A 26,056-nucleotide genomic window follows, 5' to 3' on the forward strand; every position below is an offset into this window, starting at 1 on the left:
TGGGGCCCAAATGATATCAGTGAATCCGCTTTTGCGATCCAAGCCTTTAATTAAGAATTTATTGACTTTTAAATGTTTTATTGTCAACAAATTAATGACAATGTTAATGCTCGGACGGAATAAAACATAGAAACAATGTGTCAGATTACAGCACAATTACTAATAATTTAATGGTTGGGGCATATGGTTCATAAACATGGTTATATAGAGAGATTCACCATAAATAGTGTCATGAATGACAATATCAGCCAACTTATATATTGTGTCCTCTAAAGCGAATGTCCACTTCATAACACCATCTTGTTTTTAGGTTCTAAATGTTGGGCTGATTCTCATACACCCAGTTCCCTGCCACTCTGAAGGGGCTCTGGTCCTCTGTGGTTCTGGTGTCGTTTCAACACACAAGGAGCAGGTGAGTATGTATATATATATATTTATTGTAAATTCATAACTGCTTTAAAATCCTTTCCCTAGACAACCCAGTTGCCAAATGTCATTCTTCCCCATGATAAACTTCAGCCAAAATGTTTCCTCCTCTTTTCGGTCTTCTGCAGATCTACATTCACCCCCCCCTACCATCATCTACTCCGATCACTTAATGCAAGTCAGCTGTCAAATCTTGAAGGAGTAGTATTGTGAAAAATGTTTTCATCATATTGGCCCTCCCTTACTATTGCAAACCCGACATGTTTTGTCGGGTTGTGCGCCAGAATCTGTCGCATTGCGCCAGAAATTCTGTCTGCGCCAGATTTTGCACCAGAATTTGGCCAGAATTGAAAAAAACCCCATCAACTCTCCATTTTGCTAAGAAAACCTGAAAAAGGGGTGTGGCAGCCAGGAAAAGGGGGGAGTGGTCTCAGAAAAGGGGCGTGTTCCCGACATTTTCACAAAAACCCAACATATCTACTAAGGTTTCCACATGAAATGTGATGGATTTGAGCTGAGGATAAACCCGACAGATCAGAGAAGGTGTAAAAAAAAAAAAGCAAAATGTAGGGAAAGTGGAAAATGTAGGGAAACCTTAGTAAATACCGTGGAAAAGAAATTGTAGGAAATTAAAACCCACAAAGAAACCTACACTCCACTTTTAGTAAATAATGGCCATTGTGTCCAGTCTGCAAAAAACAAACAAAAACAAACATGTACTCACCTTCCTCCGTTCCCTCGTTGCTCCGCTATAGATCTTTGGTCCTCCGGTTCTGTCTCCTTCCTTCTTCTATGTGCACGGATCATCCCACTGCAGTCATGGCCGGCCGCAGCGATGTCCCGCCTCAGCCGGCAGTAGGCTGAGTGCAGTATAAGGAGCCCGGACAGCAGGGAGAAGGTGGGGCCCAGGCTCCACGCGGAAGAAGGAAGGAAACCGGACGGAGGACCGGAAAGCTATAGCGGCGCAACGGGAGAACGAAGGAAGGTGAGTTAATGTTTGTTTTTGGATTTTTTTGCAGCCTGGGCACAATAGGATGAAAATATTTTTCACAATACTACTCGTTTAAGATCCCTAAGAAGACATCTGGGGGGAAAAAAAATGATATAGATGGGACGCAATGTTTCAGATTTGGAATACACTGTCACTGAAGCACTGAGAATTTTTGAATGGTTGTTTCCCTTCCAAGTGATTTCATATGCATATATATGCTGACGAAGAAACTCATTTAATCTCAAAACGTGTTGTTCTAATAATATGGAAGACATTGCTTTAAAGGGGTACTCCGCTGCTCAGTGTTTGGAACAAACTGTTCCGAACGCTGGAGTCGGTGCTGGGAGCTCGTGATGTCATAGCCCCGCCCCCTCAATGCAAGTCTATGGGAGGGGGCGTGATGGCTGTCACGCCCCCTCCCATAGACTTGCATTGAGGGGATGGGGCGTGACGTCATGAGGGGGCGGGGCTATGACATCACGAGCTCCCAGCGCCGAATCCAGCGTTCGGAACAGTCTGTTCCAAACGCTGAGCAGTGGAGTACCCCTTTAAGTTTCTGTGACTATGTATGTCTCCAAGATTCGATTCCTGATGATCAATGCCAGCCTGTCACTCAGGGAGCTGAAGCCACTGTTCTGAACTTTTTAGGCATGTACTCGTTTTGTTCCTAGGTGATTACACCCAACCCAAGCGGATACGTTTTTTGCCTCCCTCTTTGGTAACCCCTGTCCACCCTATGGGGCTCTGTGCACCTTCTATCATCTTTATTGTTCCAGATTTTCCAGTGGGGTCCAGGAGCTTTACCTCTGATAGATGTAGATGGTGACAAGTAACCATGATCATGGTAAGGCACCACCTGGCAAGCAAGTGGACCGGTTATCTATCCTGATAGGATAGGCTTCTTTCACACTACAAAATGACTCCGTTTTAAAGATCCGCTCGAAGTTCCGTCTGAAAATCGGCTGTAAAACGGCAGTTACAAAATCCTATACGGCCGTTAGAAACTCCCATTATAGTTTATGGGATTTTTCTAATAGCCATTTTAACCCGTTATCGCCCGTTATTAAAGGGGTTATCCAGGAAAAAAACTTTTTTTTATATATCAACTGGCTCCAGAAAGTTAAACAGATCTGTAAATTACTTCTATTAAAAAAATCTTAATCCTTTCAATAATTATGAGCTGCTGAAGTTGAGTTGTTGTTTTCTGTCTGGCAACAGTGCTCTCTGCTGACATCTCTGCTTGTCTCGGGAACTGCACAGAGTAGAAGAGGTTTTCTATGGGGATTTGCTTCTAAACTGGGCAGTTCCCGAGACAAGTGTCATCAGAGAGCACTTAGACAGAAAAGAACAACTCAACTTCAGAAGCTCATGTCACGATGCCGGCTGGCAGGAGGTGGATCCTCTGTGCCAGAGAGGGATTGGCGTGGACCGTGCTAGTGGACCGGTTCTAAGTCACTACTGGTTTTCACCAGAGCCCGCCGCAAAGCGGGATGGTCTTGCTGCGGCGGTAGTGACCAGGTCGTATCCACTAGCAACGGCTCAACCTCTCTGACTGCTGAAGATAGGCGCGGTACAAGGGAGTAGACAGAAGCAAGGTCGGACGTAGCGGAAGGTCGGGGCAGGCAGCAAGGATCGTAGTCAATAAGGTAATAGCAGGAGGTCAAGTACACAGTATGGACAAACACAGTAACGCTTTCACTAGGCTCAAAGGCAACAAGATCCGGCAGGGAAGTGCAGGGACAGAGAACAGATATAGGCTGGGAGCAGGTGGAAGCCAATTAAGCTAATTGGGCCAGGCACCAATCATTGGTGCACTGGCCCTTTAAGTCTCAGGGAGCTGGCGCGCGCGCGCCCTAGAGAGCGGAGCCGCGCGCGCCAGCACATGACAGCAGGGGACCGGGACGGGTAAGTGACCTGGGATGCGATTCGCGAGCGGGCGCGTCCCGCTGTGCGAATCGCATCCCCAACGGCCATGACAGTGCAGCGCTCCCGGTCAGCGGGACCGACCGGGGCGCTGCGGAGAGAGAGACGCCGTAAGCGCTCCGGGGAGGAGCGGGGACCCGGAGTGCTAGGCGTAACAGTACCCCCCCCCCTTAGGTCTCCCCTTCTCTTTGCCCGGTAACTGCCTCCCCTGGGATGAGGAGACCGGGAAAGAATGGAGGGTTTCCTCAAGGCAGGCAGTACAGCAGGAGTGGGAATGGGGAGGGAGGGCAGAGGGCGAGGCCTGGCACGGGGCAGTGTGACACCAGGACGGGGGCCATGGGGAGGCACCAAGGCTTGCCTGACTGGACTGGGAGGGAGGGAGAGGCACTTCTTATGGCAGGGCGGCAGACCGGTTACAGGGGGAACCACAGGGTCACGGCAGGGAGTACTGGGAACCGGTTTAAGGCAGTCCTTGAAACAAGAGGAACCCCAGCTCTTGATCTCCCCTGTGGACCAATCCAGGGTTGGGGAATGGTGTTGAAGCCAGGGTAGTCCAAGGAGAACTTCGGAAGTGCAATTGGAGAGGACCAAAAACTCAATTCTCTCGTGATGAGGTCCGATGCACATTAGGAGGGGCTCCGTGCGGTAACGCACGGTGCAATCCAACCTGACTCCGTTGACCGCGGAAATGTGGAGTGGCTTGACGAGACGGGTCACCGGGATGCGGAATTTATTCACCAAGGACTCCCGAATAAAGTTCCCAGAGGCACCAGAGTCCAGGCAGGCCACGGCTGAGAGGGAAGAGTTGGCTGAAGGAGAAATCCGTACAGGCACCGTGAGACGTGGAGAAGCCGACTTAGCATCAAGAGACGCCACACCCACGAGAGCTGGGTGCGAGCGTGCGTTTCCCAGACGTGGAGGACGGATAGGGCAATCCACCAAAAAATGTTCGGTACTGGCACAGTACAGACAAAGATTCTCTTCCCTACGGCGATTCCTCTCTTCCAGGGTCAGGCGAGACCGATCCACTTGCATGGCCTCCTCGGCGGGAGGCCTAGGCGCAGATTGCAATGGAGACTGTGGGAGAGGTGTCCAGAGATCTAAGTCTTTTTCCTGGCGGAGCTCTTGATGCCTCTCAGAAAAACGCATGTCAATGCGAGTGGCTAGATGAATGAGTTCATGCAAGTTAGCAGGAGTTTCTCGTGCGGCCAGAACATCTTTAATGTTGCTGGATAGGCCTTTTTTAAAGGTCGCGCAGAGGGCCTCATTATTCCAGGATAGTTCAGAAGCAAGAGTACGGAATTGTATGGCGTACTCGCCAACGGAAGAATTACCCTGGACCAGGTTCAGCAGGGCAGTCTCAGCAGAAGAGGCTCGGGCAGGTTCCTCAAAGACACTTCGAATTTCCGAGAAGAAGGAGTGTACAGAGGCAGTGACGGGGTCATTGCGGTCCCAGAGCGGTGTGGCCCATGACAGGGCTTTTCCAGACAGAAGGCTGACTACGAAAGCCACCTTAGACCTTTCAGTAGGAAACTGGTCCGACATCATCTCCAAGTGCAGGGAACATTGCGAAAGAAAGCCACGGCAAAACTTAGAGTCCCCATTAAATTTGTCCGGCAAGGACAAGCGGAGGCTAGGAGTGGCCACTCGCTGCGGAAGGGGTGCAGGAGCTGGCGGAGGAGATGGTTGCTGCTGTAGCAGAGGCAGAAGTTGCGACTGAAGTTGCTGCACCGTGGTGGACACTTCCGACAGCTGGTGGGTTAGATGGGCGATCTGTCGGGATTGCTGGGCGACCACCGTGGTGAGATCAGAGATAGAAGGCAGGGGAACCTCAGCGGGATCCATGGCCGGATCTACTGTCACGATGCCGGCTGGCAGGAGGTGGATCCTCTGTGCCAGAGAGGGATTGGCGTGGACCGTGCTAGTGGACCGGTTCTAAGTCACTACTGGTTTTCACCAGAGCCCGCCGCAAAGCGGGATGGTCTTGCTGCGGCGGTAGTGACCAGGTCGTATCCACTAGCAACGGCTCAACCTCTCTGACTGCTGAAGATAGGCGCGGTACAAGGGAGTAGACAGAAGCAAGGTCGGACGTAGCAGAAGGTCGGGGCAGGCAGCAAGGATCGTAGTCAATAAGGTAATAGCAGGAGGTCAAGTACACAGTATGGGCAAACACAGTAACGCTTTCACTAGGCTCAAAGGCAACAAGATCCGGCAGGGAAGTGCAGGGACAGAGAACAGATATAGGCTGGGAGCAGGTGGAAGCCAATTAAGCTAATTGGGCCAGGCACCAATCATTGGTGCACTGGCCCTTTAAGTCTCAGGGAGCTGGCGCGCGCGCGCCCTAGAGAGCGGAGCCGCGCGCGCCAGCACATGACAGCAGGGGACCGGGACGGGTAAGTGACCTGGGATGCGATTCGCGAGCGGGCGCGTCCCGCTGTGCGAATCGCATCCCCGACGGCCATGACAGTGCAGCGCTCCCGGTCAGCGGGACCGACCGGGGCACTGCGGAGAGAGAGACGCCGTAAGCGCTCCGGGGAGGAGCGGGGACCCGGAGCGCTAGGCGTAACAGCTCATAAGTACTGAAAGGATTAAGTTTTTAATAGAAGTAATTTACAAATCTTTATATATATAAAAATTCCTTGATAACCCCTTTAATAACGGCCATTATTTTGTGACGGGCAATAGTAACAGAAGAATTGGTGCATGCACTATTTCTCCCGTTCATTCGCTCATCACAAAATAACGGCCATTATTAATAACGGGCGATAATGGGTTAAAACGACTATTAGAAAAATCCCATAGACTATAATGGGATTTTCTAACGGCCATAGAGGATTTTGTTACTGCCATTTTACAGCCGATTTTCAGACAGAACTTTGAGTGTATCTTTAAAACGGAGTAATTTTGTATTGTGAAAGGGGCCTTACAATAAAAACTTATATTCCTCAGGAAATAACTATTCTGATGCACCTTTCCTTGAACCAAGTATTGTGCTTGACTTCTCTTATTCCTTCTGGAAATGTATAAATAAAGAAACTACTGTAAGTTAAGGGGGGTTGTCCGAGGAGCAGAAGGTTCCATCTCTTCGGTTCCCCGCTGCTCACTTCTACCTTCACCTTGTTTCAGATTCTGAATCAAGGTGAAGGTAGAAGTGAGCACCGGGGAAGTCAAGCACAATACATGGTTCAAGGAAAGGTGCATCAGAATAGTTATTCTTCAGAAGTCCATAGAAATTTCCTATGGCAGTACATATCAGTATGGGCAGAGTAATTTGTGATGGGTGGGGTATATTGGCATGGGCGTGGCATACCTTGTGGGGGAGGAGCTTAGCGGCCTCCTCAAAAAATCTCGCAGGGGGGCCCCCAAATTTATTGTTGCCCCACTGTTTCAGAATTGCACCTTTCAAGACAAGGGTGGCAGTCACGATCATCACGTGTGGAAAAAAACACACCTGCACACAATGCCCAATAGCAGCATGAAGGTAAACTTCTGTGATAAGAAGAGGGTGGAAATGAGCGGGAGCAGAACACATAGGTCCTTCTCTGCTCCACGGACAACCCCTTTAAAGGGGTACTCCCATGGGGAAAAAAAATTCTAATTGGTTTCAGAAAGTTAAACAGATTTGTAAAATATTTCTATTAAAAAATCTTAATCCTTCAAAAACTTATCAGCTGCTGTATGCTCCAGAGGAAGTTTAGTTGCTCTTTCCTGACTGACATCAGTGCTCTCTGCTGACACCTCTGCCCGTGTCAGGAACTGTCCAGAGTAGGAGCAAATCCCAATAGCAAACCTCTCCTGCTCTGGACAGTTCCTGACACGGACAGAGGTGTCAGCAGAGAGCACTGTGGTCAAACAGAAAGGGGCAAATTTTTTTTTCCAGTAGAGTGCCCCTTTAAGTCCTTGGTACTTTTTTCCCAGTCCAACCTTTTTCCTTGACTCATGGGCCTATTTCACTCTCATATTATTGTTAAAGGGGTTATCCAGGACTTCCTCTGGAGTATACAGCAGCTGATAAGTCCTGGAAGAATTAAGATTTTTTTTTTAATAGAAATCATTTATAAATCTGTTTACCTTTCTGGCACCAGTTGATTTGAAAAAAATAGTTTTCCACCGGAGTACCCCTTTAATATTCCTCTTTTCTGCATGGTTTGTTTCTACACATTCTGACATTGCCAGTGCCGATTGGATGATATCAGTATATAGATAACAGCATTGGTAACGCCCAGCTGTCAATTTATTCATGCATGTTTTATAAGCAATAATGGAATAGCACTATGCAGAGCTTAATGAAAAAATATTCCAGAATTGTTAGTTCATGGTATAGTTAAAGGGGTACTCCGGTGAAAACCTTTTTTTTTTTTAAATCAACTGGTGGCAGAAAGTTAAACAGATTTGTAAATTACTTCTATTAAAAAATCTTAATCCTTCCTGTACTTATTAGCTGTATACTACAGAGGAAATTCTTTTCTTTTTGGAATGCTCTCTGCTGACATTATTATAATAATAATAACGCTTTATTTATTGTTCTCCTTAGTGGGATTTGAACCCAAGTCCCCAGCACTGCTAATCACTGAGCCACCATGCTGCCCTTAGCATACATCTGCTATGCATGGTTGCTAAAATGGACAGAGATGTCAGCAGAGAGCACTGTGCTCGTGATGTCATCAGTGTTCCAAAAAGAAAGGAATTTCCTCTGTAGCATTCAGCAGCTAATAAGTACTGGAAGGATTAAGATTTTTTAATAGAAGTAATTTACAAAGATGTTTAACTTTCTGCCACCAGTTGATTTAAAAGAAAAAAGGTTTTCACCGGAGTACCCCTTTAAATGTTGGGAGGGATGGTTTTGGTATACTGAAAAACATCTAAATCTATGTGGTCTTTAAAGAAACACTTTGGGATATTGTTTTACGCTTATATAGTACAGCATAGAGAATAATGGAGAGGTTCTTGTGTTTTAACTGATGTGGAAGGCATGAGTTTGCAGCCATTCAGATTACAATTCCATCAATAAAATTATGTCCTAATGCCACCTACATTCCCCAAGATTCCTTTGGCTTTACGAGGAGAGAGGGTACAGAGTCTCATCACTGCACCTGGTCTTAGACTGGGTAGAGGTCAGTTTATATCATGTGCAGTTTTGATTAGTTTTATTATTCAAAGTGTATATATATATATATATATATATATATATATATATAGTGGTCCCTCAACATACAGTGGTAATCCGTTCCAAATGAACCATCGTTTGTTGAAACCATCGTATGTTGAGGGATCCGTGCAATGTAAAGTATAGGACAGTGGTCTACAACCTGTAGACCTCCAGATGTTGCAAAACTATAACACCCAGCATGCCCGGACAGCCGTTGGCTGCCCGGGCATGCTGGGTGTTGTAGTTTTGCAACATCTGGAGGTCCGCAGGTTGTAGACCACTGTTAGAGGAAGTTGTACTCACCTATCCCCGCTGCTCCGTACCATCACCGCTGCCCTGGATGTCGCCTTCCATCGCTGTCGGCGTGCCCCCGGGGTGTCCCCGACGCTCCGGCAAAGCCTCTGCTTCCCCGGCATCCTCGCTCTCTGTCACCGCCATCACGTCGATACGCACGCCGCTCCTATTGGATGACGGGACGGTGTGCGCAGCGACGTGATGACGACAATGGAGAGCGCCGACAATGCACGGGATCCCGAAGAGGACGGTCTGGAGCCCCGAGGACAGGTAAGTGATCGTCAGTGGACCACACGGGGCACCGTAAACAGCTATCCGGTGGCAGCTGAAGCAGTCTGCGCTGCCGGATAGCCGCTTATGCTATGGCCCCGACATACAAAAGCATCGTATGTTGATGCTGCCTTCAACTGAGAGGCCATCGCATGTTGAAATTACCGTATGTCGGGCCATCGTAGGTCGAGGGGTTACTGTATATATATATATATATATATATATATATATATATATATTTATTTATTTATTGCCACAAGACAAAAGGGATTTGACCTATGATTACAATGAGGTGTTTTATGAATAGTTGAAGCCTTTAGGCTGTGCTCACTTATTGAATTTTTATTGCATTTTTCACACATTTATACAGATTTTGGCTTTGATTTTCCAAAGTCACGGTAAAAATAAATTGTTTTTACCGCAATTTGCACAATTGCAGTAAAATATCACCATTATTTGCAGCAATTTTTGGAAAATCTAAGCAAAAACAGAAAAAAACTAAACTCATTAAAAAATGCAATGTGTAAACAGAGCCACCAAGGAGGTGTATAACAACTACTATATATTCTGATCTCATAGAGAATGCAGCAGCAGTATACAGATAGAGCTGGGAGAGGAGGGGTCTGAGAGCAATCTTATAGGTAATGATGTTATCTTGTAGTCCAGCTGACCCAGTACTGAGCTATACATTTGACAGCGCAGTATTTTTTTTGTGGGTCAGACTGGTGATCACGTGACCCAGTTACTGTAATAAAACGCATTTATGCAGCTGTGCTGGAATAAAACAGATGGACTAGCGATGGTGAGTGTATATGAAATGGGCAAAAAAAAACCACAAAACCTGGAGTGCTTCCGTAATAATACCCGGCTGCGGTGACCATCATGTTCCTTGTATCATTATGTCTTCTCCTATTATTTATCTCAGAGAAAATTAACAAATTGCAGATTACATTTTTTTTTTTTTTTTCAAAACAACCCTGACATTGAGCTGAAATCCCAGTAATATTGCAGCTAAGCCGTTCATCTTCTTTATGTATTTTACAGAACAGAAGATCGTTAGATTTTGGCCCAATACTTGGTAGTTTTGTCCTAATTTGTTACAGAGTTTACAGCTCCAAGAAGATTCCTGCCGGCCAAAAATTCTGGCCAAAATGTACAGCTCTGAAACCTGCACGGGAACAGTTTGCAGTGAGCGAGATGAAATCAATGTCCAAGAGCAGATAATAATTTAATAAAGCTTCAGTTTTGGGGAACAAAGAAGATGAATAACGTCCCTTTCAGATTCTCAATAATGGTAATTTTTTTTTGTTACGCTTTATATAGCAAAGCAAAGCAAAGATTTAATTGGGTTCCATTGGCTTCCATGATAGTGTTGGGATTTGCCACCAAAAACTTAAAGGGATACTCAACTGAAAAAAATGTGGTGCCAGAACGTTAAAGGGGTACTCTGGTGGAAAACATTTTTATTTTTAAATCAACTGGTGCCAGAAAGTTAAGCAGATTTGTAAATTACTTCTATTAAAAAATCTTAATAATTCTAGTACTTATTAGCTGCTGAATACTACAGAGGAAATTATTTTCTTTTTGGAACACAGAGCTCTGTGCTGACATCACGAGCACAGTGCTCTCTGCTGACATCTCTGTCCATTTTAAGAACTGTCCAGAGTAGAAGAAAATCCCCATAGCAAACATATGCTGCTCTGGACAGTTCCTAAAATGGACAGAGATGTCAGCAGAGAGCACTGTGCCCGTGATGTCAGCAGAGAGCTCTGTGTTCCAAAAAGAAAAGAATTTCCTCTGAAGTAATCAGCAGCTAATAAGTACTGGAAGGATTAAGATTTTTTAATAGAAGTCATTTACAAATCTGTTTAACTTTCTGGCACCAGTTGATTTAAAAAAAAGAAATAATTCCACCGGAGTAGCCCTTTAATTCAGTTCCTCTGAACAGATAATCCCTAAATACAGTAGGTACTTTCCAGCTTATGACCTTGGGTATGGAGCCAATAAGTGACCTGGTTGGGAGGAAGATCATTCTGCAAGAATTGATGCTGGAGAGACCATGGTCAGAAAACACTGGTCTGTTGCATTGAAGTGATCACAGGTGTTTTTTAATTGGTGGGGTGGTTGATGTGTGGGAGGGAGAAAAGTGACCTCACACCAAGCAAGGAGTTATGGGATTTGTAGGTAAGGGACTGAACTCCAACAGGAAATAGCTAGTTATGGTAATCTCACAACATAGACATATGGCCCCAGAACAAAGATCCTTCTTAAGCATGTCCATTACTGTCTGCCAGGTAGGTACTAAAATCACCTTCTGCTGGATAACCTCTTTAATGTGCTATGATTTATTTTATATTCCCCTGAGGATATCACAAAATGTGATAGAAATGTTTTGGGAGTGGTGAGAATTGACAGCACAGAGGAACAGTTTTACGATGAATATCTGTTAATGCAATCTATATAATATACATTACATACACATTAGTTGGGCAATGACCATGTCCCCTGTTTCTTTTAATGGTAGTGGACTCGACCTGTTATTTTGGTGTAATTTTTGGACTCTTTAGGTGTAATTTTAAGAAATAAAAGTTACATTTTAGGCACCGCCCCTTGTACTCTATTAATGTTTGTATAGGAACTTTGATAATCAGGTAGCTGAAAAGAAGGAAACCATGATACCCCAGGGGGCAGGGCCAGTTCTGCCTATAGGCAAAATAGGCAGTTGCCTACAGCTTTACACGCTGCTAGAAAGTTAGTGGCCAGCTAACCTCCGAAGCACCCGCTTACCTGGAGCACCTGCCCAGCCAGCACCACCGTGTCACCCCAGTAGTAAAGTAATTACATGAGGAGGAGGTTTGTTACAGTGTGTCACCCCAGTAGTAAGGTGGGGCGTGTTAAATGGCGGAACCAAAGGGCAAGGTCCAGGGTTGGCAAAATTAGCTTTTGCCTAGGGTGGAAAAAAGTCCTTGCACCAGCCCTGCCAGGGGGAGGGGAGACATGGGGAAAATTATTCTGGGGAAGGAGAGATGGTATTTGGGGGAGGGACTAAAGAAAGGATAATTTCTATGGAAGATATTATCTGGGGAGTGACGGAAATGATAAATTGGGAGGTGGGTACATTTGGGATACAGAGGGAAAGATTGGGTAAGATGATGGTACCCGGAGGAGGTATTATCTGGGGAGGTGATGAGATAAATGATGATGTATTGGTACTTATAAGGGTGGGGAGGGGTAATCAGGGTCACCAACCGGATCACTGTTCTCCTTGTAGCTTGCAATGTATCTATAATCCTCCATATATGTGACAAGCTCATATTAATATTAATTCTTCTACAAGCCCCTAAGCATAATCAGCATCTTGCAAATAATAAAATACTATAAATAGTTTCCAGGACAACACATTTTGTAAGTGCAAATTTGGCAAATAAAATCTGCCACTGGCAAATCCTTCTCCTGGGAATACGGAATTAGAGAAGTATTTTTAGAGTTAGGGGCTTATGATATTTTATACACATACAGATATTATTTTTTCTTGACATGTTCTTATGAATTGACAGAATTAAAGAGCAGTGGCGACATTATGGTTTCCATTATAGCCCGTCATGTAGAGATGATGGTGCGCGAGCTCATGTCCGGCCTACATAGCCTGTGATCTGGTGAAAACAAACATATATTCAAGGGGGTTGTCCAAAATATGAACAAGCACCATGGATGTCTTGATCTATCCAGGGACCAGACTGTTGCACTTGGGGTGATTATGTTTAATGTTTTTGAAGCTTTTGAAACTTTTTTCATTTAGAAGCAAACACATTTTGGATTTAAAAGAATGATATAGATGTGTGTTTGCAGATATAATGAGATACTACTATGGGCATAGGCTGGCCAAGAAATTTGATACCTGCGCAATTTAACTTTTTGGGTTGGTGTTGTTTAAAGGAAATCTGTCACCAGTGTCACCTGCACTAACCTATCGATACAGACACCTTGTCCCTTGATCTCCTGTAATCTTCTCCGGTATCTTCGTTGTGGGCACCGGCTTGGGGCACGGCGGAGCTTAATGACTTAACCGCTGCTGCCCGGGACCCTGCAGAAAGCAGCAGCGGCTTGGGGCATGGGCGGAGCTTAGTGACATCACTGCTGCTGTTCTCTGCTGGGTCCTGGGAACAGCAGCGGTTACACCATTACGCTCCGCCCGTGCCCCAAACCGGTGCCCGGAGCGAAGATACCAGAGAAGATTACAAGAGACGGACCAGGACAAGGGGAGTACTGTTGGCATCAGTGTCACCTGCACTACCTGTTGGTACTGAGAGGTTGGTGCAGGTGACACTGGTGACATTTTTCCTTTAAGTATGGTCCAACAGGTAGGACCTCTGCTTTTCACCAGAACAAGTGGAATGAGGTAGCCTAATGTTCCCTAATGTTCCTCTTATGGAGATTAATCTAACATGCATGGGCACTTCTCCACTATGTATGAAGAGCTAGGATCTAGTATCTCATAAAGGTATGACTGACTGCGGCCTACCAGGAAGGAACCCCACTTTTCACAAAAGTGATAGGGACCAGGTGGCCTCTGAGACCTTTCACTTGTAAGTTCACTATGTTCCTGCTCAGTTGTTTGACCTCACAAGCATGGGTATCTCTTAAAGTGTTATTATTTTTCATATCAACTGGCCCCAGAAAGTTAAACAGATTTGTAAATTACTTCTATTAAAAAAATCTTAATCCTTCCAGTACTTATCAGCTGCTGAAGTTGAGTAGTAGGAGGTTGAGAAGGAGCAAATCCCCATAGCAAACCTATCCTGCTCTGGACAGTCCCTGAGACAGACAGAGATGTCAGCAGAGAGCACTTAAGAAGAGAGTACTTAAGAAAAAGTATTGGTACTCATACACGGTCTTAAAAAATGGTATCGGGACATCCCTAGGTTGAACCTCAGGAACCCCCACCAATCACTAGACACCTCCCCACTATGTGTAGGGGGTAACGCATTGCTTTTGAGTGACTATTGGGGTCTGACACATCCTCTGCATGTAGATGAAACCAAATAGTAGTGCTAGATAAGAGAAAAGTACACCACATTTTATTCCTTAACGATAATGAATAATGGGTAGGGTGGTATTTATCACTATTGTCACAGGATGGATTCATTTATGAGACCACACATATGGTGAAAATTGTCATATTTATGACCCCCCCTCATTCCATGAAGTACTTGAATCCATTATTACTATGCATATTGAGCATTTATTTCATATACAATGCATTAAGAAAGTACAAGGCTTCGTGCTCAAAAAAGAAATAAATGAATAAAACACGTTATCCCCCATCAACCTGTACTCAATGAGAATGTGAAACTGAGTTTTTGAAATTATTACCAATTATTTAAAAAAAAAAAAAAAAAAAAAAAAGAAATTTTTATATGGACATAAGTATTCAGACCCTATACTATGAAACTATGAAATTTAGCTCTGGCTCCTCCCTTTCCTCTTGATCATCTCTGAGATGTTTCTGCCCCTTGGTTGGAGTCACCTGTAGTAAATTCAGATGATTTGGAAAGACAAGATCCTGTCTATATAAGATCTCACGTCTTTTATGAGACCGACCATAGAGTGCCCGCTGTGCCCGCTGGTAGTAGCAATCCACTGCTACGTGCGCACACACAGGGATCTGTGCCACCGTAGTAAGCACAGTTTTTACTCTTAGACATCGCGGCCACTCCTTTGCTCCGAGCTAAGCAGAGAGCGTCCGCTAACCGGCCCTTTACGTGTGACCTGACCCTTAAAGGGAAAATGAAAGATGCTTAAAGGGGTACTCCGGTGGGAACCTTTTTTTTTTTTTTAATCAACTGGTGCCAGAAAGTTAAACAGATTTGTAAATTACTTCTATTAAAAAATCTTAATCCTTCCAGTACTTATTAGCTGCTGAATACTACAGAGGAAATTATTTTCTTTTTGGAACACAGAGCTCTCTGCTGACATCACGAGCACAGTGCTCTCTGCTGACATCTCTGTCCATTTTAGGAACTGTCCAGAGCAGCATATATTTGCTATGGGGATATTCTCCTACTCTGGACAATTCGTAATATGGACAGAGATGTCAGCACTGTGGTCATGATGTCAGCAGAGAGCTCTGTGTTCCAAAATGAAAAGAATTTCTTCTGTAGTATTCAGCAGCTAATAAGTACAGGAAGGATTAAGATTTTTTAATAGAAGTAATTTACAAATGTGTTTAACTTTCTGGCACCAGATGATTAAAAAAAAAAAAAGTTTTCCACCGGAGTACCCCTTTAATCCACACTAACCCGTTGATACAGAGTAATAGTGCAGGTGATGCTGATTCTAACACAGTTTAACTTTTAAAAATTGGTTGTGCTTTGAAAAAATCTGAATATATAAATGATGTTCTTGGTGCACTTGGGAGTTTCCAGCCCTTGGGAAACTATTGTGCCTATGTGATACCCCCACTGTCTGCTGTGAACTTGGGGGAGGTGGCGCATGCACGCTTGTGGTCCAGGGTCATACACGGACACAGTACGTATCAGCGACAAGCTGGGGAGTAGAAAATGCATATTCATAAAGGAGGCTATATCACTGGGCCGACAGAACGGTGCACTGTAAGTGCCACAAGTGCACCAAGAAGATTCTGGTATATATATCAGAATTACCCGCACTATTACTCTGTATCAATAGGTAAGTGCTGGTGATGCTGCTGCCAGTTTCTCTTTAATGCCCTACCGTCAGGATCGGTCATCCATAAACTTAGCTCAGATAACCCCTTTTAGGGTGGACATTGCTTTAAAGGGGCACTCTGATGGAAAAACTATATATATATATATATTTTTTTTTTAAATCAACTGATGCCAGAAAGTTAAACAGATTTGTAAATTTCTTCTATTAAAAAATCTTAATCCTTCCAGTACTTATCAGCTGCTGTTTGCTCCACAGGAAGTTCTTTTCTTTTTGAATTTCTTTTCTGTCTGACCACAGTGCTCTCTGCTGAAACCTCTGTCCATGTCAAGAACATATGTTTGCTATGGGGATTTGTTTCTGCTCTGGACAGTTTCTGACATGGACAGAGGTGTCAGCAGAGAGCACTGTGGTCAGACAGAAAAGAAATCCAGAAAAGAACTTCCTGTGGAGCATACAGCAGCTGATAAGTACTGGAAGGATTACATTTTTTTTAATAGAAGTAATTTACAATTCTGTTAAAATTTCTGGCTCCAGTTGATTTATAAAAAAAAAAATGTTTCCACTGGAGTACCCCTTTAAAGGGGTACTCTGCCCCTAGACATCTTATCCCCTATCCAAAGGATAGGGGATAAGATGTCAGATCGCTGCGGTCCCGCTGCTGGGGACCTCCGGGATTGCCGCTGCGGCACCCCACTGTCATTACTGCACAGGGCTAGTTTGCTCTGCACATAATGACGGCTCCGCCCCTCGTGACATCACGGTCCGCCCCCTCAATACCAGTCTATAGGAGGGGGCGTGGCGGTCGTCACGCCCCTGCCATAGACTTGTATTAAGGGGGCGGGCCGTGATGTCATGAGGGGCGGAGCCATGACGTAACAATACTCTGGCCCCTGTATCGCCCGTCATTACGCACAGTGCAGTAATGATGGCGGGGTGCCGCAGCGGCAATCCCGGGGGTCCCCAGCAGCGGGACCGCGGCGATCTGACATCTTATCCCCTATCCTTTGGATAGGGGATAAGATGTCTAGGGGCGGAGAACCCCTTTAAGGTTACTCCATAGGGATAGGCAACCTGCCAACACACTTAATAACAAGGCCTGCCCTCTCGTGTGTTTTTGGTTCTTCATTATAAATGTGACCTTGAGTTATCTGTTCTTCTTCTTGTCTTTTTGCCATGTTTACTTCAGCTGCGCGGAGGAAAAATGATTCCATTAATTCTGCCTTTTTCTCTTAAACTTGGGGGGCACGCACTAAGGTGTCTACGCATCAACGCCAGAACCATTTATTAGACTCATTTTCTGTTACTTCAAAGCAAATTAGTCTGAGAAGCTCAATTAATTTCAGCTTTTTCTTTTCTTTTCCTAACAGCCCAAGGGGAAACCCGAGGACCAGAATCTCATAAACATGACATACATCTGGACGCCACTCGCCAGGCTGATACATGGAACTTAGGGTGGAACGGGTCAAGACACTTCCCTAGTATACAAAAGTCACTAATACAGTGATCCCTCAACTTACAATGGCCTCAACATACAATAGTTTCAACATACAATGGTCTTTTCTGGACCATTGTAACTTGAAACCAGACTCAACATACAATGTATGGACAGTCCAGATCTGCAAAATGTGTCAATGGCCGAGAGAACCGACCAATCAGAATGGGCATTTACTGGTAAAACACCTGTATTACTGAAGCGTATGCACTGACTGATGTCTGGTAGCACACCCTACAGTACAGGGAGGTATTACATGTTCTGTACTCTTTACCTGTACCAGGTTTACCTGCTCCTTTGGCTCCATGTTACTTTTTTAGGACATTGCATGTACTGTACAGGACCCTGAAGAAGCTCCAGTCCTCTACATAGACCAGTGTTTCCCAAGCAGGGTGCCCCCAGCTGTTGCAAAACTACAACTCCCAGCATGCCCGGACAGCCTTTGGCTGTCCGGGTATGCTGGGAGTTGTAGTTTTGCAACAGCTGGAGGCTCCCTGCTTGGAAAACACTAACATAGACAGTGATTTACAGCTCCCAGCAGATCTTTATTACTTTTATATGTAAGGATTTGCTTTATCTATATTAGTTATCTACTTATTTTTCTTTCATTCTCACTTTTTTCTATTTTTTGATGACATTTTGGATCTTTAGAACCAATTACCAGGTTTACATAGAGTTATGGTTTCAACATGCAATGGTTTCAACATACGTATAATGGTCATCCCAGAACCAATTAATATTATAATTTTCAACAGTTTTGTGATGTGTTTTCTTTAAATGGTCACTGACAGAATAAAAAACTTTTTATATGTTGTACATCTTAGAAAAACATTAATATACTTCATAAAAATGTTATTTCCTTTTTTATAGAAATTATGGCTTATAACATAGACCACTAGGGGTCCCCATACAATCCAGAACATAATTATGTCCGGCTGCAGGACAATCTTTGTCTTAGCTGAAGCACAGGATAGGACAAAGTCCAGGAAGTGAGGGCGGGACTAGCACTCTACTGTGCTCACTCCTGTCCTGTCTATTAGAGTGCAGCATAAAAACTGAGAGGAGGGGGTTACAGAGCAGCCTGTAGTTATTGGATGAAGAGACCCATCACAGCACAGCAGACTCAGGGAGGAAGTGAATGCATGGTGAGTGAGGGCAGGACTAGCACTCTACTGTGCTCAGTCCTGTCCTGTCTATTAGAGTGCAGCATGAAAACTGAGAGGAGGGGGTTACAGAGCAGCCTGCAGTGATTGGATGAAGAGACCCATCACAGCACAGCAGACTCAGGGAGGAAGTGAATGCATGGTGAGTGAGAGCGGGACTAGCACTCTACTGTGCTCACTCCTCTCCTGTCTATTTGAGTGCAGCATGAAAACTGAGAGGAGGGGGTTACAGAGCAGCCTGCAGTGATTGGATGAAGAGACCCATCACAGCACAGCAGACTCAGGGAGGAAGTGAATGCATGGTGAGTGAGGGCAGGACTAGCACTCTACTGTGCTCAGTCCTGTCCTGTCTATTAGAGTGCAGCATGAAAACTGAGAGGAGGGGGTTACAGAGCAGCCTGCAGTGATTGGATGAAGAGACTCGTCACAGCACAGCAGACTCAGGGAGGAAGTGAATGCATGGTGGAGTGAGGGCAGGCTCAGTGCTTTCCTTGGACATGCCCCTTCCTGAGCCATGGATTTCAGAATGAGAGAACAGCAGAACAGAGGGATTTGTGAGCCAAATTCAGAAGCCAGGCACATGAAAAAGACATGTAAAGCATCTGCATGACCTAGTGAGTAACATATAGAAGCATTTATTTTTCTGTGATATGATGCTTTAACCCCTCGGTAACCTCCACCATACATCATGGCCCTGGAGCAGAGCTGAGCTAGCCTCATATGTGATGGGTGCCGACTGCTATCAACAGCTGACACTCACTATCAATGACCGACATCAGCGACAATGCTTCCCTCTGATACCAGTCATTTAACCCCTTAAATGCTTCAATCAATAGACAATGTGGCAGGTTGTTTGACAGGTGCTGCAAAGGTCTAATTATTTTAGGTAACACAAAAACAAAAAAAAAAGAATACTTTGGGCCGTAAGTGAGGAGAAGCTCAGTTGCTTTGCTGTAGAAATCTATGTAGCCCACAGGAGAACGATAGCTGGACTTTAGGAAATGTGTTTGGAGCTTTGCTTACATTTTTGGGTATAAATTTAGGTAATTCCGTATTTTTAACATAAAAGTTGTGGTGTGGTTTTTGCTTATATAACTACAATAAAAATACAAAACAGGTTGTCGTTCAGCTCACCACCGCCGCCTCCGTGCACGGACTCGTGCGGACACCACGAGCACAGCCAATAGAAGAAAAAGATTGTCCAGCACTGTCAGCACGATGCAAGGATGGTTTATTATAAAATAACACAGCAAACAGCAACAGGGATCATGAAGTGACGCGTTTCAGCAACCGTAGTCGCCTTAGTCGTAGTTGGTTACAGTAAAAATAATTATTGTAAAGTCAACAAAGCTTCTTAATATATTTTAGTACCTTGCCATTGCATAATGTCTGCTTGCTGTCACTGAATGGGGACAATTGCAGAAGCAAACAAACCTACTTAGATTTTCTGAGCATGTGTGTCACCAGACTGAGGGGGGGGGGGGGTTACTGATACTGAATTTGTGTGTCACCAGACGGAGGGGGGGGGGGGGTTACTGAATTTGTGTGTCACCAAACTCAGGGGGGAGTGACTGAGCATGTGTGTCACCAAACTGAGGGGGGAGTGACTGAGTATGTGTGTCACCAAACTCAGGGGGGAGTGACTGAGCATGTGTGTCACCAAACTGAGGGGGGAGTGACTGAGTATGTGTGTCACCAAACTCAGGGGGGAGTGACTGAGCATGTGTGTCACCAAACTGAGGGGGGGGGGTGACTGAGCATGTCGGTCACCAAACTGAGGGGAGAGTGACTGAGCATGTGTGTCACCAAACTGAGGGGGGGGGGGTGACTGAGCATGTCGGTCACCAAACTGAGGGGGGAGTGACTGAGCATTTGTGTCACCAACCTGAGGGGGGAGTGACTGAGCATGTGTGTCACCAAACTGAGGGGGGAGTGACTGAGCATGTGTGTCACCAGACTGAAGGGGGAGTGACTGAGCATGGACTGAGTATGTGTGTCACCAGACTGAGGGGGGAGTGACTGAGCATGTGGGTCACCAAACTGAGGGGGGAGTGACTGAGCATGTGTGTCACCAAACTGAGGGGGGAGTGACTGAGCATGTGTGTCACCAAACTGAGGGGGGAGTGACTGAGCATGTGTGTCACCAAACTGAGGGGGGAGTGACTGAGCATGTGTGTCACCATACTGAGGGTGGAGTGACTGAGCATGTGTGTCACCATACTGAGGGTGGAGTGACTGAGCATGTGTGTCACCATACTGAGGGTGGAGTGACTGAGCATGTGTGTCACCATACTGAGGGTGGAGTGACTGAGCATGTGTGACACCAGACTGAGGGTGGAGTGACTGAGCATGTGTGTCACCATACTGAGGAGGGAGTGACTGAGCATGTGTGTCACCATACTGAGGGGGGAGTGACTGAGCATGTGTGTCACCAAACTGAGGGGGGAGTGACTGAGCATGTGTGTCACCAAACTGAGGGGGGAGTGACTGAGCATGTGTGTCACCAGACTGAAGGGGGAGTGTGTATCACTGGGCTAAGGGGGAAAAAGCTGAACGGGCATGCTGGGAGTTGTAGTTTTTCAGTTTTCAGTTTGAAAAAATTGTCCTATGTGGTGGAAGGATAATTGGACCCTACCACGTACCAGGGGCCCGCACCATCTATAGTATAAGAGATTATCCCAAGATTGAAACCTTTCACCTATCGTTGGAGGTTCCCCCACTGGAGCCACCCTAATCACGAGGATGGGGTCCCTTATCCCCCAAGCGAATGGAACGGGAGCGCACAGGCTCAACCACCATACATTCACTTACTGATACATTTAACTGTTTAGATCACATAGGCTTGTGCAGACTGCATACAATTGTAACAAACACCAAGCTGTCCCAAATAATACTGTAGGTCTGTATTGTTCATCAGCTGCAGGATGTGAACACCCACTTCCCATTCATTGACAACAAACAGAAATTTTGAAAATGTGAAAAAAAATTAAAAAAATTAAAAAAAAACACACAAAACATTAGAAACTACAGAACCTTTCATTCTACAATTATCCATATAAAATGGTTAATCCCTTTAAGTGACAACTTCAGCTCTGCTGCATCTCGCTTGGGTCTTACACCCTTCCTAGTGAGCGTGAACGGGTACAAAAACTATAAAATCCTATTACCGAAACAACTCATCTAAAGACATAAAAGCAAAAAAAAAGAAATGCTATTTAAATTTTTACTTTCCATCATTTCTTTATTTGTTGGAATCAACTGCTTCATAATTTCATTGTTTGATCGCCAACCTGTGGCTCTTTGGCTGTTGCAATACTACAACTCCCAGCATGACCGGACAGATGAATGAAGCATGGACCTAAATCTCTTGTATCCCTTATACATCAGGGCATGCTGGGAATTGTAGTTTTGCTGTAGCCACAGGTTGAGCACCACTACTATGATCCCCAGCTGAAAGGAACCATGGTCCTAAATATCCTGTATCACTTATGGCTTATACATCAGGGCATGCTGGGAGTTGTAGTTTTGCTGTAGAGCCACAGGTTGAGCACCACCACTTAGATCAGTGTTTCCCAACCAGGCATGCTGGGAGTTGTAGTTTTGCAACAGCTGGAGGCACTCTGGTTGGGAAACACAGACTTAGATCCACAACTGATCACCACTACTATGATCCCCAGCTGAAAGGAAACATTGACCTAAATCTACTGTATCACTTATGACTCATACATTTCGGCAATTAAAGCATGCTGGGAGTTGTAGTTTTGCAAAAGCTGAAGAGCCACAGGTTGAGCGCCACTACACAAGGAAACGTGGACTTAAATCTCCAGTATCACTTGTGGCTGATACACCAAGACTGTCAGGGCATACTGGGAGTTGTAGTTCTGCTGGGAGCCACATGTTGAGCACCACCACTCAGATCAGTGTTTCCCAACCAGGGTGCCTCCAGCTGTTGCAAAACTACAAATCCAAGCATGCCCAGACAGCCTTTGGCCTTTGGCTGTCTGGGCATGCTGGGAGTTGTAGTTTTGCAACAGCTGGAGGCACCCTGGTTGGGAAACACTGACTTAGATCCACAACTGTACGGAAATAAGGACCTAAATCTCCAGTATCACTTGTGGCTGATACACCAATACTGTCAGGGCATACTGGGAGTTGTAGTTCTGCTGGGAGCTACATGTTGAGCACCACCACTTAGAACAGTGTTTCCCAACCAGGGTGCCTCCAGCTGTTGCAAAACTACAAATCCCAGCATGCCCAGACAGCCTTTGGCTGTCTGGGCATGCTGGGAGTTGTAGTTTTGCAACAGCTGGAGGCACCCTGGTTGGGAAAGACTGACTTAGATCCACAACTGTACGGAAATAAGGACCTAAATCTCCAGTATCGCTTGTGGCTCAAACGTCTTACAACTCCAACCCCCAACATCACAACAAGCATCATACACAATGTGGTTAGCTCTAAATCCCTCAAAAAATCTCTGCAATCCGATTGTTTTCAATCTAATCCAATGTACATAATCCAAAAACTGACTTAGATCCACAACTGTACGGAAATAAGGACCTAAATCTCCGGTATCACTTGTGGCTTTTACGTCTTCCAACTCCAACCCCCAACATCACAACAAGCATCATACACAATGTGGTTAGCTCTAAATCCCTCAAAAAATCTCTGCAATCCGATTGTTTTCAATCTAATCCAATGTACATAATCCAAAAACTGACTTAGATCCACAACTGTACGGAAATAAGGACCTAAATCTCCGGTATCACTTGTGGCTTTTACGTCTTCCAACTCCAACCCCCAACATTACAACAAGCATCATGCACAATGTGGCTAGCTCTAAATCCCTCAAAAAATCTCTGCAATCCGATTGTTTTCAATCTAATCCAATGTACATAATCCAAAAACTGACTTAGATCCACAACTGTACGGAAATAAGGACCTAAATCTCCGGTATCACTTGTGGCTTTTACGTCTTCCAACTCCAACCCCCAACATCACAACAAGCATCATACACAATGTGGTTAGCTCAAAATCTCTCAAAAATCCCTACAATCCGATTGTTTTCAATCTAATCCAATGTACATAATCCAAAAACTGACTTAGATCCACAACTGTACGGAAATAAGGATCTAAATCTCTGGTATCACTTGTGGCTTATACGTCTTCCAACTCCAACCCCCAACATCACAACAAGCATCATACACAATGTGGCTAGCTCTAAATCTCTCAAAAATCTCTACAATCCGGTTGTTTTCAATCAAATCCAATGTACATAATCCAAAAACTTACCCAACCCTCCCCCCACTTTCCCCATCAACAATGAGTTCCATGTGTCCCCTTATGCATATAGGCAGGAGCAGGACGTAAGAAAATGCTGCATTACTCAAGATCTAAGACACCGCACACGCTCGATGCCTTCACACTTCTGCTTTCCATGAACACCACAACAATAAAGACATCTGTAGCGGCTCCTCCAGCGGGGGCACGATAAGGCAGCATCGGGATGATAAGGAATAAAGGGATCTGCATGCTGCTTGTAGGATCTGACAAGAAGACGTGACGGTGGCTTTTGTACTGTACCTCCCAACACATTAAGCCCGGAGCCGTCAGTGACCACCGGTAGAGACATCACTGAAGACATCTCCATCTTCCTCTCCCCCCCTCACCGGCATCTCCGACCCCCCAACAAACGTCGCTTCCTAAATGAACTCACCTTCCCGGGATCAATCCTATTACAAATCCCTCTTATTACGGTCCGCCGTACCCACGCTGACATATGGCACACACCCCTGTAAGCGTCTCCGCAGCTCCGCCAACAACCCTTAAGTGTTCTTCATCGCTCGCCGCTGATACTGGGGACAGAAAGAGAGAGAGAGAAAGAGAGAGAGAGAGGAGATGATGATGTGGAGTTATTCGGACCATCAAAAAAAAATAAAAACATTTAATTAATTAAAAAATAATTTATTTTAATTATTATTATTATAAAAAAATTTTTATTTGCGCAAAAATTATTGTTATTATTTTTTTTTTTTTTTACATTTTATTTACACAAATATTCACCTCTCCACCCCTCTACTCTTATAGATTAACCCCTTCCACACCATCCCCGGTTCCCTAGCAACAGAGGGGGTTAATCCCAATCATCCTTTTTCCCGCGATCCTATTAAAACGCCGGACCCAAGAGCTTGCCATCAAACGACCCCCCCCCCCCCCTCCTCCTTTTGCCTCTCCGTCATCCCATCTGGAGTAAGTGCAGCTGCCATGAGGAAGTCCCTATTGATACTTGTTTGGATTGTAATAACGGGAGTAACAAAAGGATTTTAATGGATTAAAGCACCGGGGGTGGGGGGGGGGGGGTATGTAATTAAGATCCGTCTTCTCTAACGGGGTGTTGGAGAAGATATATCTTTATTATGTTTATGATTACACCCCCCCCCCCTCCTTAATCCTTTTAGCCTTTTATAAACCTGTCAATGAATAGAGATGTGGGGGGGGGGGGGGTACCCCCCCCCCCCCACATCTCTATTCATTGACAGGTTTCAAGTAAAGTACGAGCTGCGTTTTTTTTGTCAAACATTCTCGCACATGTGAACTCTGCTCCAGCGTCTATTGGAGCGGACATCATCATGATAATAACAATGATGGGGGGGGGGGGGAATCGACAGGGGGAATGCAGAAGAATAAAAGGCAAATAATGGCATGGCAGGAGATTCAAGCGTGTGAGGGAAAGCGAGAGCGGCGGGGGGGTGGAGAGGGACTGAACATGAATAAACAAAAATATGGCGAGTGGCCTGGGGTTGTTCCACTGTCAGATGATTTTTTTTCCCCCAGCCTTTTGTTACAGCAGAGCGGTCATTTGCATGAAGAAAAGCGACGCGGCTTCTTGTGCTTTTATTCCCCCTTCTCCGACCTCCTCGCACGTTCACAGTGTACACACTCCACGGACACACGGGAGGGAGGGGGGGACCACATCGATTATAGGGAACGGGTTGGGATGGAGCGAAGGGGGTGCGGGTGTACGGAGAGAGGGGGGGGTAGAAAGAAGAAGGAAGAAGAAGAAGGGGGGGGGGTTACGGAATAAGAATGCAAACCTTTGGAACGCTGCCCCAGCCGGAGTTGTGTCTCCGCCGCTCTGCTCTGCTGTGCACTGATGACAAGATCAGCCTCACATTAACAAGTCCATGCTGCTATCTGCGCCACCTTTCCTCCTCTCCGGCAGCCTCCACAGGGCGCACGCGGGGGGCTCACACACTTCTGCAAAGTTTCATAGCTTATCGCTTATTATTATTTAGGATGGAGGAGGGGGGGGGAGGCAGTCGGTTTCCCCCCTTTCTGGGTGGTGGTGGGTTTGGCTGCAATGTTGTTGGTGGGCAGAGGCAGGCGAGCGGGTTGTTACTATTACTACACAATATGGGTCTGTTCACACTGAGGAACTGGAGACGAATGGGTCTGTTCACACTGAGGAACTGGAGACGAATGGGTCTGTTCACACTGAGGAACTGGTGACGAATGGGTCTGTTCACACTGAGGAACTGGAGACGAATGGGTCTGTTCACACTGAGGAACTGGAGACGAATGGGTCTGTTCACACTGAGGAACTGGAGACGAATGGGTCTGTTCACACTGAGGAACTGGAGACGAATGGGTCTGTTCACACTGAG

The 26,056-nt window shown here is 45.4% G+C and overlaps 1 protein-coding gene across 5 annotated transcripts in view; it reads right to left on the minus strand.

The window, feature by feature from the left end:
* The window catches only part of CTBP1 (C-terminal binding protein 1), a 659,916-nt gene extending 634,271 nt beyond the window's left edge, over positions 1-25,645 (minus strand). For 2 of the 5 annotated variants that reach the window (XM_056554666.1, XM_056554659.1), the window contains exons 1-2: positions 25,487-25,644; positions 24,109-24,247 (exon numbers count right to left, since the gene is read on the minus strand). The gene's annotated coding sequence lies outside the window, so the exon portion shown is untranslated. Of the gene's footprint in view, positions 1-24,108; positions 24,248-25,486 lie in introns of all 5 variants that reach the window. The other 3 variants (XM_056554676.1, XM_056554670.1, XM_056554671.1) reach the window with 2 other exon arrangements.
* Positions 25,646-26,056: the final 411 nt, after the last annotated feature.

The sequence above is a fragment of the Hyla sarda genome, chromosome 1 (genome assembly GCF_029499605.1).
Source record: "Hyla sarda isolate aHylSar1 chromosome 1, aHylSar1.hap1, whole genome shotgun sequence".
NCBI classification, from domain to species: Eukaryota; Metazoa; Chordata; class Amphibia; order Anura; family Hylidae; genus Hyla; species Hyla sarda.